The sequence below is a fragment of the Cydia splendana genome, chromosome 12 (genome assembly GCF_910591565.1).
Source record: "Cydia splendana chromosome 12, ilCydSple1.2, whole genome shotgun sequence".
Lineage (NCBI taxonomy): Eukaryota > Metazoa > Arthropoda > Insecta > Lepidoptera > Tortricidae > Cydia > Cydia splendana.
Genome location: NC_085971.1, coordinates 8,643,363 through 8,659,127, shown reverse-complemented (window position 1 = coordinate 8,659,127; position 15,765 = coordinate 8,643,363). Strand labels below are relative to the sequence as shown.

General features: G+C 36.8%; 1 long non-coding RNA gene across 1 annotated transcript; it reads left to right on the top strand.

Annotated features, from left to right (window-relative positions):
- Positions 1–12,207: 12,207 nt before the first annotated feature.
- LOC134795777 (uncharacterized) lies at positions 12,208–15,439 on the top strand. Its single transcript, XR_010144853.1, has 3 exons — positions 12,208–13,054; positions 14,818–14,896; positions 15,392–15,439. It is a non-coding gene; the product is annotated as an uncharacterized LOC134795777 (long non-coding RNA).
- Positions 15,440–15,765: the final 326 nt, after the last annotated feature.

Sequence of the window (15,765 nt, the reverse complement as noted above, 5' to 3'; positions counted from 1 at the left end):
CTGACCCTGTGCTACAGCTGGGAGCCTGAGCAGCTTTAATATTTCGGATAGGTGGATAGCGGAATGGTCAGCTTCGGCAGCTCGGAGTTGCTGTATATCTGACCCAACTAAAAAACCAAAAGGGTTTGACCTTCCTCGGAAAATCTGGTGCCGCCTGAGAACCGGACACTCATACCCTGGGCCTGTTGAGGACCTGAAGACCGTGACACCTGACTTGGTTGCTTAGCTTGGCAACCTCAAGGCTACACTCTGAATGCCACTTTATTGGAGCATTCCACGAGCTGTCCCGTACAAACGCATTTTATTTCCTGTGTTGCGACTTTTTTTTTTCGCCATTTAAAGCAAGCGAATAATTTTCCGTGCATGTTTGACCATTTGTCATAGAAAAGGAAACTCTTATACCTGCAAACCTCCAGAAAATCTGCATTTCTACGGGACAAACGGTAGTCAATTTCATGGAATGCTCCATTGCCAAAACATGATAAGTTGATGGCAGAAAAAATATTAGGAATACAAACCATATACCTACATATAAATTCTATGTTAAGTATGTACTAAGTTATTCTAGGTTAAGTACTAACTTATTGTCTACTCTATACATAGGTAATTACATTTAGCAAGACATGTTGGCCGTGGGTACCAAGCTCAGCATGTGCTAGACTGGCGTCCAGCGCTGGTTTTCAGTTTGGCCCCTTTTTGTTGGAGGTCTGAGAGGAATGTTGATCTTTTCTACACCGTTAAGCATTCTATTTATATTGGAAACGAAACTTATAGATGAGCAGTTATGAAATAGCAATAAATGTGCCCCGGGCGACGTCCAAGGGGGGGCGCCAAAATGGGCTAAAGACTACCTCTCCGCCTTGCCAAAGGCAGCAGGGAAACTTATGTCAGTCGTATTTACCACCACTGTGAAGTGTGAAATGCGGATGGTAATCTGGCCCACAGCGCAAAGGGAGAAAGACGATCTTTTAGGAACTCTTTTTGCATCGAACTCGATCTTGAAAGACGACGGTAGCGCCCTACCGCCCACCATCCCGTAGTGTGAATACTCTATGCCAGAAACTTCTATCAAGCAGAGGGATATTCGGCGGGAGTTGCTATGCTTTCGTTTTATAAGGCGAGCGGGCCAAGTGCTTCAGAGTTGTGTCCAGTGTTAGCGCGTCTTTTACGTTAGGGGTCTCCTGTCGAAGTTACCATCTTATGGACTGTCCAATAGACTACCTATGCAAGTGGATCGCTAGCCCTTTATCCGGCTGGCGCATATGAGCCGTAGTTGACGGAACCTGATGCTTCAATAGCTGCTGCTGCATATCTGTGACATGTTGTCTATCGACGACATTCATCGATATGTGGACTACTGAGGATTCCTATACACTATACAGGATGGCTAAAAAATAATTACATTCCCGTTGCCAGGGAGGTTTTGGGATTATACTGAGCAACTTTTGCTACGGGACCAACCTCGAAATCGCGAAAAAAAGAGTTTACCCTCCCATAGACTTTCGACCAGCCAAAATGTATGAAACAGCCAAATTTTTTTCGCGACTTAGGGGTTGGTCCCATTTCGTTAGTTCATTTCGTTTCGGAGGGGGGGGGGGGGGGAGGCGCAAATTTGGTGCCTGCCCCGGGCGCCATATCCTCTAGCTACGCCACTGCCCTCGCTCCGAGACGTTCCTGGTACAAAAGCTGTTCATAGTAATCCAGCGATAAAGCTGCTGGCATGATGGGCACTTTCACACCGGGTACGGCAGTGAATGATTTGTTTGTACACCTACATTTAATGTGTAAATAAACTTTGTTTAATTTTTTGGCAATAGTTGTTTTATTTACGCATTTATAATATTCTCTCTAGCACAGAGCCGAAATTGTTAACTTATCTATAGAGTTTAGTAAACAAAAAAAGACTTGACAACACCACAAGTGGAATTTAACATAGTTTTTAATATTCAACATTAGTTATTGGCGTATTGAGTCTGACCGCAGTTATAGTCACTAAAGTAGACTTATTAGCATAATAGAGCATTTAGGAATATTTTTATTTGACCTTTTCACCGCCAGACTCACTAGACGTGTCGTTAAGACGCGCCTTTTCATACAAACGTAGTCCACATTTTTCTCTCTGGAGAATAACATTAAATATTTTGATACAATTTGTTGTATATCATATCAACATCAACTACAGCCATGCCCCTACATTTGTTCTTTTTTTTATTTTATTTTAATTATTATAAGAGTTAGGAGCATTTAAAAATTTGTATGAAATCTGTCTTCCGCTCCTAATTTTTACAATAATCAAAAATTCGAACGTAGGGGCATAGCTTTATGGTTAATATACATTAAATTATGTAAAAATATTTTCCATAATGTCAATATCCAGAGAGGAAAATGAGGACTACGTTTGTATGGAGAAGCGGAAGCGGCCATCTCCCTTTCCTCTTAAGTAAGAACGTGCCTAAAATGTTTTTATTACCTATGCTTTCATTGTACTATACTGCATATGAGTCGGATTTTACGTTTAGAAGCTATATATCACAAATTTTGTACGCATAAGGCTAAAATGAAAAATAAGAATAAATGACACCTACATTGAAGCATGCCCGGGAATGGTGTTCTGTGTGAAGATTATCCGTCTTGAATGTTTACTAGTCTCTACTTGTATAGAAATATAGGTAAATTAGGTAGGTATTTGTGTGATAGTAAAACATAGTAATAGGCGAAATATGTATTTATTAAGCTTATTAAGAGCCGGTTTTGTGTATGCTTGCATGCTTAGGAAGTTTTTTAGGAGCGTCTTCTCTAATTTTTCCCTTGATCCACGAGACGTTTTCTGGAAGAAAAAGAAGGAAATAAGTAAAAGTAGGTTCATGTGGCAGCGATGGAGTAAGTATTTTCACATGAGTGCAGTCTAGTGCACTCAAGATATATACTAAACAATCGCCAGGAATAATATCCATTAAACAAGGCAGCACATTAGAACTAGGTGCCTTAGTTAAACCTAATAAGTATTGCATTCCCAGATTATATATGCCAGAGATAACTACTTATCATACATAACTATCAAACAATAGGTAGGTACATATCTCAATGCACAATACAGCCGCACTCATACTTATTCAAAAAAGTAAAAGTTACTAAGACATTCCTTGTGGAAAGTCACAGTTTAATACTTAATTCAGTAAGTCAAAAGAACTTACCTTCTGTTTACAGCATCTACAAACTGCTTGAGGTTCAGGCTTACAGTAGTGTGGCCAATCCAGTAAGTAGTGCTCCAATAGACAAGCCATGATCTTGACTAGTCCCACGTTGGTAGTTGCCATCAGCTAGCAGGTGTAACTGTTACACACCAGCAGCTGCTGCTGCTGCTGGTGGTGTAGGTGTGCTGCTGGTGTGGTGTATACTGTTAGAACCTAAAACAAATAAGTACCTAATTAAAGTACCGGCCAATAATATATCACCTCCATGGTATAATAATATACTCCGCCTGGTACTCCATTCCCGTCTTTTCTAGGTCACCTAACTGACACGAGCTTACGTCATCATGCGACAGCGCTATATGATAATATGCGATAGCGCTATATATAGCGGCCATGTTGTTGTGACGTAGCCCCGTGTCACTCTGGGAATGGAAGACCATGTTTTATTAGACTATGATCACCTCCATGCTTTTACGGTATAACTTTTTTTATATTTGTGAGTGACTTCCACAGCTTTAGGTAGTTTAGTAGTATTCCTTGTCCAGCGATGAGAAAAATTGGTCTATGTAATGACTTTTTCATAGAGGTTTTTTGTTTTAATGTATGGTCAACTTCATTATTTTTAAAGAGCTTTTTTAGTAATATGCTGAGTCTCTTATTGTAGTTCACAGTATTTCAGTATTCATAATATCTTATACCTTTAAACGAGCAATTCTTGTATATTTATTTATTTATATGTATATATATTTCGGGGATATCGGAAACGGCTCCAACGATTTCGATGAAATTTGCTATATGGGGGTTTTCGGGGGCGAAAAATCAATTTAGCTAGGTCTCATCTCTGGAAAAACACGCATTTTTGAGTTTTTATATGTTTTCCGAGCAAAGCTCGGTCTCTCAGATATTATTTATATAAAATGACTAGTAAAATATGAAATCTACAAACTAACCTACTACAAGTTCATACAAAAACACACAAAGGTGATATGTTATTGACCGGTACTGTAAATCTAATTTTGTCAAGTAGATTTTCCCCCTTAGGTTCGGAGGTTAGGATATGAATGTTGAAGTAAATAGTAGCTTAAGTAACCTCTGTTAGTAGGTTAGTAGCATAAGTAAGAGATTGTACAACAGATATCTTAACATACTAACTTTTACATATAATAATGAGGCCGGTACCTAGTATTGAAGAGTTTAGTAGCATTGTCATTAAGACGTCTGTTTTACATAGAATCAATGATTTCAAATATAATAGGGTCTATGCATAGAATACATATTAACTTTATAAGAAACACTGCAATTTTATAGCTTTACCTTTGAGATGTTTTGGTAGGTAACCCATCACCGTTTTGAAGCTCGGCGTTAAATTCGGCACATAAGTAAATGCACTGCACACTCCTTACGCACTCTGTAAATATGCCGAAACTCTTCGTCCGTCATATCAAATGGGCTGCAAGTGTTTCTTAAAGCTGTTTACGATATTTTTCTTCAACAGCAGCCGCGAGTAGGAATAATAAAATTTGACTTCCCTGCGAAGAAAATATTGACAATATTATATACAGCGGAACATTGTAACTAATAACTCTCAATATAATCATAGAAAAACTGATATTTACCTGTAATTTATACCTTAAAATATGATTATTCACTACTTTTGCTTTCACGACAAGGCTTATCGTCATCTAAGAAGCACGTAGTTAAAATTAACTAAGTTGAACTGTCAAAATGGGACAATCTGTCAAATTATCCACATCTTATCCAACGACCATGTTATGCAAATTGTCTTCTATCATCTACCGCTGTCAAATGTGGATAACTCCATATATCGTCTGCAACCATAGTATGGACGATAAAACCGACGATAACGGCCGTTTTATCCACACCTATTGCGTGATAACTACCTTGTCGTACAACCTTGCTAAGCCCGCAGTTGTGTTTTTTTTTATATCAGCACGGAGGCAAACAAGGAAGCATGCAAGTGCCGCAGTCTATGGAAGCCTTCAGTTACAACGGTGTCACATACGCGTTGCCGGCCCTTTCAACTCAAAATTAATACAAGTAGGTACACTCATTTTTTGTAGAAATTGTAGGCTATGTACATATCCTACAAATAAAATCCTACAAAACTAAAGCGCGTAATCACTAGCTAGGTACAAATGCGGATAATTTACTCACAAAACTAATTTGGATACTTTACTTGTATATAAATTATATTTATTAAAATAGTAAATTATATTTATTAAAATAATAAAATATATTTATTAAAATAATAATCTTAGACCTATTATATCAGTTTGAAGTAAATTAACGTAAAGTACAACGCCCGAACTGTTATCCTCTTTTGTGGTTAAATAGTAACAATATACCTAAAATGGTATTACCATATTGAGGCAAATATACTCGTTTTCGAATTATTCAATAACACATTTCTTTCGTAGCCTTAACACACATATCGATTTCTTTATGTTGCATCTAGTTACATTATAATACGATAATACGTATACCTATTATAACTCTGATGCCCAATCAGAACTTACAAAAACTTAGGAGTGTTCAATCATTCTTTGACATTCGCACTTAATATAATAAATATATATCTGCCTATTTTTATTTACTTGCTTACTGCGACTTTACTCGTACAGCAATTACTTTCTGTTGATTGGAGTACAACGATTCCCCCTATTTGCACTTGTCACAGACTGAATGAAATAAGTCCGGATTGCCGCTTTGTTATTATATTTACGCCATTTGTTCATCGAAGCTTAGCCGCACGGTGCGCCGGCACCGTACCCTAGGTGGCATAGACGCCGGTCCATGCCCCCGCGTAGGGTACGCCAGCTTGGGAAATTAGATGTTATATGGTAGAACAAAGAAAAGGTGTGAAGGTGGGTTTATATTAATTTTAACGGGCTGTCACTGTTTCAACTCTTTTTAATAGACAATCAGTTTCAAGGTTTGTAATGTGGTGTGGGTAAAAGGTGCACACAAACATTGAAAAATACTTTATATTGTAACTCGTTACATATTTTTATTCCACTACGATAGAACTAGCAATGTGACCGTCGGACGATTCTGAGTTGTGACTACAGTTGGGTTATGAACCACCTTAGTTGGGGGAACAACTAAGTGGACCGATATACATATTATGATATGGTCATGATTGCATAACCCTTCAAGTGGCGGTCAACCCGTGAATGGTCGATGCGAAAACCAGTAAACTGTCATCCACCAGTGAGTGGTTAATGAGGTGTTGACGTATTTAGAGGTGAAATAGAACGCATTTATCGACGAATTTGTAAAATTTTCTTAATCTGCGCTGACCACCCACCGGGGCCCCGCCATTTGACTACTTTTCGCGTTTTTGCTGGCGCCACTTGAAGGGATAAGTACAATCGTTAGAAAAGTTCGACGCACAACCGGTGATTGTGGACATCCATGGAGCATGGGATGCACTGGATTGAAGTAGGGTTCATGGGCATTGTTTGAAAGGTTACTGTTACCGGGATCCTGAATTCCTGACCTAAGTAAACTGTTTACGTCATGTGTTATTATTTTACATGAGTAAGTAAATACCTAGTATGAACTATTTGCACGTTCGTGTATCTGTAGCTTCGTTAAAACAATGGTAATTACAGAGAATGGCGTGCTCCATTAAAATAATCGTACCATTTATAATTGGTCACGATGGAAACGTGTAGTGCACTCTAGTGAATTATTTATGGTGAAAAGGTTTGTATAGTATTTAACACTTGTGTCAAATAACTATGGAATATCCCTTAATTTTTTTTTCCTAGATATCAAATTTAAATATGAATTAAAGCATACTTTATTGCTTTTATTTGTACCTACTTCACAAAATAAATAACGAATAAGTACCTACATATTTATTATGAAATGAATAGAGAAACAACAAGCGCATTTATAAAGCAGTATCCACTCTCCAGCATGGATCAAAGTGGACAACCGCGCGTAACTGTTTCTCCATACGACCGTAGTCCCCATTTCCGTCTCTGGATCATTACAGACAATATTTTTCCATAATTTGATGAATTTTACCCGCAGCCATGCCCCTTTGTTTGATTTTTATGGTGTCCATATTAATGTATTAGCTTAGGTAACTATTCCCTACACTACGACTAGAAACTGATATATTGAAAATAACAAATTATAAAAGTAACCGGCCAAGTGCGAGTCCGTTTCGCGCTCGAAGGGTTCCATACCATTACACAAAAAACAGCAAATAAAATTACGTTTGTTGTATGGGAGCCCCACTTAAATATTTATTTGATTCTGTTTTTAGTATTTGTTGTTATAGCGGCAACAGAATGACATCATCTGTGAAAATTTCAACTGCCTAGCTATCACGGTTCATGAGATACAGACAGACAGACAGACAAACAGACGGACAGCGGAGTCTTAGTAATAGGGTCCCGTTTTTACCCTTTGGGTACGGAACCCTAAAAAATACACTACCTATTGCTTACCAAATTACCAAATTATAACAAAACACCTAGAAAATATCGTCTCTGCCTCGATTGAAGTTACATTTACCAAGCGACTAACAAAATTAAATAGGAAACGTGAAAGTTTAAGCTCGGATCAGACCGCTAGTGAGATATATGAAGTTCTGTCTCGGCTTGTTACGTCCAGAAACTTTTCAATAACTCTATCAACAACTTCCTAAATTAGCCTTGGTGCGGTACACTATACTTCAACTAAAGCAGAGGTTCGCAACCTTTTTTCGACTACGGACCACTTCTATTATTCAACCCATAGTTTGAGTACCTACTGCTACTTAACAAATTGGGTTCTGAAATGTTTTATTTATTTAGGTACGTAAATTTTGTGTATGTGGTTATGTTTTTCGTCCGTTTCTGAGATAGGTAGTATTTATATGACTCAACGAATAGTTCCTAGTAGGAACCTTCTACTTTGATATTATTGGAATATTCCTCTTGCAAACCATGTCCCGTAGCACAGCGTCTGCGAGCCACTGGTTGGGATTCACTGAACTAAGTTTTCTTTAGTTAACATTGGGAAAAGTTGCTAAACTCACTTTCCACTCTCATTTGAAGTTGGCTGCATGAACTCGTTCACTGCTATTGATGGTAATGAGGTTGTCGAAATATAAATTAATTTTAGTTTCTTGTATTCTCTCTAGACATAATATAAAACAGCAAAAAATTTATACTTGGTACGCCGTTACTGAAATTATGAAAGTGATGTTACGGGTACACAACAGTCGTACTAATGTCTGAGTTTTTTTTTTGTTATCGTACTAAAACATTTTTAGCTTCATGCCTTTTTGTATACTTAGATAATCATTTTTATTGCCTTCCGTGTACAATTACCCCTATGCAACTGTTTGGACTCGAGTAAAAAAAAGTCTAACCGACAATCAGTATCCTGTTGCGTTCCCCACGTAAAAACACAACAGTAAACTTTAAACAACCCTCCGGATAGTAGTAAATCGTAGTAAAGTAGGCGATGACAAGAAAAACACGAAACTTCGGTCATTACCTCCGCTGGGACGGAGTCGGAGTGCAAAGTTTGCTGTATATATTGTACCTACCTGAATGATTCCGAAACTATTAGGGTCTCACAAGGGTTTTAGTACCTCATTATTAAGTCATAACATTACAGCAGCTTTTAGTGTGCGTAAGAACAAATAAGTACTATTTTTAGGAATTCGTGGTTGAACTAAATTTTTTTACTTTGAGTTGTTTACTTTATAGCTTTATTTTTATAGCCGCTGATATAAAAATAAAGCTATACATGAACCATGCGTTTATGTGATCACAAAAGATTTATAATTTTTGTAAATTCAATTCAATTTTTTATCGAATTAATTGTCCCAACTAATCCGTCTACTGCTTGAGAGGATCACGATCACGAATCATACCTAATCATACCATAGAGTTATATCATGCCTTGAAGTTAGCTTAAAGCAAACATTTTTATGACAATATTGCTATTTACTATATTGATATTGTATTACGTTGACCTATCAGAGCAAGACAATTCAAACAGCGTTAGTTATTCCGAATTATCGGAAACTATTGTAAGTCTGGTTGACGTAACTGGTGACCGAAGAGCTGGCGGCTTCCTCGCACAATCATCAGCATTGCAATACAACGAGGAAATGCCGCCAGCATCCTTGATACAATGCCTCAAGGGCCTATGACATAAGCTAGTTATTAATTTAATTTAGTATTACCACTGTTTATACCTAATATGTAAATAAATGGTTTTGTTTTTGTAATTTTTCAAAACACAATCCATAAAAGCCGGAACCGTCAGTAGACCACATTTCCTCATCGCTTCGACATGTCGACTTTCCCATGTTCTCGGCCGTATTCCAAATGTAATGGAAGCATGATTTATCCTTCTTTGGGTCTCGACTTTGAACTTACAAGTTGCGTGTAGCTGTAGTGTAGGGTTCGCGTAAATTGTCTCTTCTTTCCTTGCCATGAACTTTGTTGGAGAAACGTTAAAGCTGACGCCTTTATTTTCTGTAGGTACTTGAGCGAATAGTTACTAAAGTTGGGAGTTAAGTTTATATTTGCTGTTATTGTATCTTAAATTTGTTAGAGAAGAAACATCTGGAAACAATTATGTTTTAGTGTTTAAATCCCGTAAATTGGTTACAATCAAAATCTGCTTAGAAAAATAAACCAAGTAAGTTTTTTTTAACGGGGTTAAGTATATATGCCTGTACATATAGGTACAGAGAACAATCACTACGATTACCCAACAGTTCTCATCTCATTTCCACCATATGGTTTGTAAATATATGACCCACTTTGAACAGCAGTGTACCTACCCGTTGCGAAACGAGTATTGCTTCAGTACCCGCTAAAAGCAGTCGTAATGTACCTCAGTATCGATCACCCTAATGGAGTTACCGGGAAAACTATAAATTCCAACCGCCCCTTTCTAAAAGGATAATCACACAGACAACTCCGAAGCAAATGGGAATTTAGCGCCCCCTGAGAGGAGGCCTAATTGACAAAACATACTCGATTACAGCCCCCTCTTGTGAGGACTAATCACTTCGGGAACGATTTTCCGGTGTTAAGTATAGGCGTTTTTAACCTGAGACAAAGTGCTGCTGGATTTTCTATTTTTTTTTAATGTTACGTAACACGATACGAAATAGCTGGGTTTTGTATAATTTTAATATTGCTGTTACTTAAATGATCCGTGCTGTTACACATAATGTTTTTCAAAACTAGCTTTCAACTAAGTATTAGTAAAAATAAAATATTAGACAAAAAAAAATTAATTGAAATTAATCCCGTAACTATTAGAGCCGTGATTGAAAATTGAGTAAAAATCAAAAATACTTTGGCCGCTTCGATATATCTAATGGCGACTGTACACTGTTGTTAAATATTATTTGGAAAGACCCAAATATCGATTTAAAGGAAGAAACTTAAAAGAAGGGGTCCCTTATCTCAGTTTAGCAGCTGGGCTGAGACAACAGAACCAATGAGCCGGACTGCGGAGGGTCGATCAGTTTGATAAAATTATATTTTAAGCCTTCTTTTGTCTTTGTCAATATTGGACTTGTCTTCTGACACCCAATTTATGTTTTATCATAAACTTACAGTGGTTGATGTTTGTATACGATATTGAATACCTATTGATTAATTAAATTGACCAAATCGACCACGATTTCTTTGTTATTTTGATTCACATATTTATTCAAACACAAGTAAAACGTACTACCATTATCTTTTCCGGTCACTTTGAAATATGTGTTATTTAAGAAATTGCAAAACGCAATTTTACTGTATATGTAAGATGAATTTTAAGTTCTATGAAGGTTTTAGTTTGTATTTATAATTGATACAGTCTGCCCTTTATATGCATATTAATAATTTCGTAATGCAATGCAGGTTGGCCCAAAAATACGTTGACAGAAATATATTATACTGGAACAGAACATAAATCTTCAAAATATTCTTCTTTGGCTTTGATATACAAACATTTGTTAAAATTACAGATGTAGTAGGTACATAATTTTTCCCCATTGTCTTTTCTCGGACACGTTCGTATTTGTCATGACGTGCATGCTATTTCAGTCAACCTCAGTACTTTTTGTACCGAGACTGACTGAAATAGCAAGACACGTACGTTTCCGTGAAAATACGATGGAAAATAATTATGCACTACATTATAGGGATTTATAGGTATCCCAATACTTAATGTATAGTTTTATCTGTCTGTCCAATTTTATAGTAAAGTATAGTAATAGTAGGTCTGTAAACGTTTGTCAGGTAACTCGGCGCTGATAATGACAGGGAACTGCCGCGAACGCCGCACCCCTTCTCCACTTACGCACCTCCGGGGACAGAGAGCGCAGAAACATTGATATTCTACTTATCACAAAAGTCTGGAATAATCTGGCAACATAAGTAGGTACAACATATCGTCAGGTGACAACCAGATTATATACAGATATTTTTAAAACATGTACTTAACCTTATTGTCATGTTGTCGATAAAGGTGCCTGCATTTTTAACAGTTTTAATAAAAGTTTATACTTACTAGCAGCCGTATTCGAACAATGAGATAAGTCAAATACTAGATATTGAAACAAAAACGTAAATTTTGACACTTGTTTGACACTGACATATCCAATCCATATCGTTTCAATATCTAGTATTTGACGTAAGTATCTCATTGTTCGAATACGGCTGTTGTTCTTTTAGGTTATTGTTAAAGTTATGTAAATGTAGGTAAATGTTTTTATTTTGCTTGAATTAATATATACCATAATAGCTAGAATAGGTCGAAGATATATTATATATTCCATTTTACATACCTAACAATATTTAATGCACGTGGCCCTACCCTTAGCAATATGTGTAAATTCAATAAGTCCCTATAACCTGACGTGTATTCCCATTTCAGCTTTGAAACAAATTCATTAAACGTAAACGGTGAGTTCTGTCTACGAATATTTTCCGAACTCTCTAGATACATTAAAATTCGACGTCCGTATCCAAACAGAATGCCTTCTCACATCTCTAAAGAAAAGTCACTGGGGAAATTCGTGGGGAGAGACGCAACGGCGTGTTTTCAGTCGCGGCAGTGCCGTCCACGCCCGAGCCGCGAGAGGGCGCCGCGCGCGCCTACGTACTTGTCAGGACTTGTTGCTCACCTGACATGCAGCCCGATATAACCTGATTAGTGAATTATGTACCACCCAAATCTGTCATGAATTTTATAACCAAACCACTCTACAACCATGCGAAACTGCTCATGCTTTTAAGTTTCGCGCTCATCATCCTTCTTGCCGGCATCATTCTCAAGAATAAAACTAAACAATTACAAACAGTAAACCCTGATTACCTCGAGGACGGTTTGCCGACAAATGCAACAGAGCCCGGGAAAACGAGGAGAAAAGAATACCTGTACCGTCTTTTGACAAATACGACCCGTTCGCTCATACAAATGGAAATAAAAGCTAGGAGACTGGAGGAAAATATGCGTAGGATTAAGGAAAAGACTGCAGATTTATTGTGGAAGAACAAGGATAAAGCGCTGTGGCATATTCTGTTTAAAAATATAAGCAGACATATTTCCATTCGACACGAGTTCCATCAGCATTCTAGTTTGCGAAGAATAATGCAGGACGCTCACACTGGCCTACACAAGGGCAAAAGAAAAGTTTTTCTAAGTTAAAATGCCTGTGTAATCGTGTTTAATATAAATTATCGTTAAAATATTTGTATAAAGTGCTAGATTGAAATTCCAAACAGACAATAACCGTATTTCATTCGAACCAGTTTCTACGTGTACCAACTAGAGAACCGGGCTCGATGTTCGCCTCCCAGAGCACGTACGAGTATGTACCATATGACTTATCTTATGGCGTAAAGATACAATTTTATAGAACCTTCAGTGCTACTTTCAGTGTAAGCTTAACCTGCTAGGTTTAACGGCGCTATGACTGAATTATAGAATTTTCAGAGACAAGCTATTGTTTTTCCCATAATTGAGGCTAAATTATCTTATTAAATTAACATCAATTTTAATATCATATTTTAGACCTTAGTACGTAACAATAAATGTAAATAATGTAGGTGTAGGGAGTTACTTTGGTTACAGTTTTCTTGAAGAATATTTTCCGAAATCCGTTGAAAATACATCAATTTGGCATAAGCATGTAACTAAATATGATAAAACATAACTGTGTTTAGATACTGAATATTGTAATAACTGTACCTGCTTATTTTTGTAAAAAGACTAAATTATTCTTTACTAGAGCCTCTATTATAGACCTCTATTATTAGAGCTCTGAATATAAGTTATGAAACTGCTCGGCCCTATGAGTACCTAAGTATATTTTATGCCTGCTAGTAACTTACTGTTACGCGAATAGGCAGCTTCAGCGAAACTAAATTAGGTAGGAGCTAGTGAATAGGGGGATCTTAGTAAGAAGTAGCACCGTTGGCAAAGATATAAGTTAAACAGTTCCATAGGAGAGCAAACTTCATACACTGGAGGTGTAGTATGTATCTAGTAGTAAGTTTTAAGTAACTGCTCGTATATACTTGCACTTTGACAACAGTAAGTTAAGATAAAATGAACATCTTAAAAATCTACTTTATAATATTTCCAAACTAGATGTTTAACTAGAAATTTCTAGAAGGATCTTTGCTTTATCAAAGTAAGTGTTAAAAAAATTTCTAGAAGGATCTTTGCTTTATCAAAGTCTTCTTCTTCCTCGCGTTATCCCGGCATTTCGCCACGGCTCATGAGAGCCTGGGGTCCGCTTGACAACTAATCCCATGATTTGACGTAGGCACTAGTTTTTACGAAAGCGACTGCCATCTGACCTTCCAACCCAAAGGGGAAACTAGGTCTTATTGGGATTAGTCCGGTTTCCTCACGATGTTTTGCTTCACCGAAAAGCGACTGGTAAATTCAAATGATATTTCGTACATAAGTTCCGAAAAACTCATTGGTACGAGCCGGGGTTTGAACCCGCGACCTCCGGATTGCAAGTCGCACGCTCTTACCGCTAGGCCACCAGCGCTTCTATCGCTTTGCTTTATCAAAGTAAGTGTTAAAAAATTCGATAAATTTATTTTTGAAAAGTATTACTTTTTTTCTTTGGTATAAAACCTCTAGTTCTAAAAACAGAATAAAGTAGGTAAACCGCATATAATAATAACGAAACAAGATAATGTGCAAATTCTTTTTATTATCCAGTTTCCTATTTTCTTTCACATCTGACAGTAGGTACCTACACTGTTGTTATACATATAAAAGCTGTTATAATGATTATGGACCTGCTCGAGAATTTGTCCACATAGTAGTTGTTAAACTGCCCGCAATATCGGAGTGGCATCGTATTAAATTACAATCCCCATTGAACCTCTTAAAGGGATGTATTTCGAGATAAAAGTACCTATCTTATATCCTGTTCTAGTATATAATAAAATTGATGTATGTGCCAAAATCCGTTCAGCCGTAGTGATGGATGGATAACCAAACATCCTAATATTCAAACATAAAAATGTACACATTTATTATGACCGTAACAAGCTATAGGTAACTACGAGTATGAATCCCTACACCATTGATTAAAATTTCTTCTTTCTTTCAGAAAGGAACTGAACAAGGACACGTGCGACTTGACCCCGATTTTTCTGGACTCATTTGGAATGGCTCCGAATTGAGATTAGGTATTGATATGCGTATTATTTTGGCAGAACTCGTAAATTAAAAAACGTGTTTTCCTGTTGTTATTTTTGGTTGAATGAACTGACATGACTATAAAAACCGTACTAATATTATACCATTAAATACCGTATAATTCAATGTTGGCACTGCCGGCGCGCGAACGGGTCACTCAAGTTTTTAAGCCCAAACATGTTCGACATATTTCAGTCTATAACGAAGAGCTGCAAAACATATCAAAACAATATTCGAGCAAATTGTAATCTTAAAAAACGTCAGTGACCAGTTTTATTATAGGTAGGTAGGACATATTATTACATATCTACCGGGTTAATATGTTTGTGTCTCAAGGATATTTTAAATCACTTCATATCATAATTGATAAATTACATTATAATTATATGTAAATAAGTATATAGGCCCCAGAAAATTATTATATATATTAAACTCCGTTTCCAAACCGATCTGTTTGTACTAAGTTTAACCCTTTTTTGTTTCAGGTACCTAACGAGAAATGTATACGGATTTCAACGATGAAACAAAACACTCGGCCCGATTCGAACTTTAAGAAACGTCAGTTAATAGATCTATAAACGATATGGATCAGATATGTCAGTGTCAAATGTGACGTTTCTTTAAACAAAAACGTCACTTTTGACACTGACACATCTAATCCATATCGTTTCTAGATCTATTAATTGACGTATCTTAAAGTTCGAATCGGGCAGACTGTATAATGTACTTAAATATTTTTGTATCCATAATGTGTCAAATAGCAGTATCTAAAATGTTATGTAACAGCAATTTAAAATAATTAAATAATATAAATTTAAAAGATATTCCACCTCTCTGTTTTACACCGTCCATGACTTCC